This window comes from Sinocyclocheilus grahami, unplaced genomic scaffold (assembly GCF_001515645.1).
Source record: "Sinocyclocheilus grahami isolate Dianchi unplaced genomic scaffold, SAMN03320097.WGS_v1.1 scaffold1673.1, whole genome shotgun sequence".
Classification (NCBI taxonomy): Eukaryota; Metazoa; Chordata; class Actinopteri; order Cypriniformes; family Cyprinidae; genus Sinocyclocheilus; species Sinocyclocheilus grahami.
This window is the reverse complement of record NW_015506852.1, coordinates 160516-160891: the sequence shown is the minus strand read 5'-3', so window position 1 is coordinate 160891 and position 376 is coordinate 160516. Positions and strand designations below refer to the sequence as shown.

At 26.6% G+C, this 376-nt stretch overlaps 1 protein-coding gene across 1 annotated transcript in view; it reads left to right on the top strand.

The window, feature by feature from the left end:
• Positions 1 to 376, top strand: part of LOC107571951 (fas-binding factor 1 homolog) — a 22292-nt gene that overhangs the window by 5127 nt on the left and 16789 nt on the right.

The window sequence follows — 376 nt, the reverse complement described above, 5'->3', positions numbered from 1 at the left end:
AAACCGGGTTTGTCTGAGCTGCCTTAAATGTCCCATTTATACCAAAATTTAAATAAATAATATGGGACCATAAAAAAAAGTGTTACTCTGTTACTTTTAGATTATAGTCATAACTGTACTTTATTTAAAACTGCTTTGAAACGATGTGTATAGTGAAGCACTACATAAATAAATTTGACTTGACATTAAGCATTACATTATTCAATTTATTATTAATGTATACTTTATTATTATTATTATCTAAATAATTCGAAAACATTGCAAGTTCATTCAATAATCAGTGCCTTTTTAATTTCCAGGTAATTTTTTGTAAGCTTTTAAGACAAGCACAAAATAGTCTTTAAAGGGGTCATATGATGCTGCTAAAAAGAACATT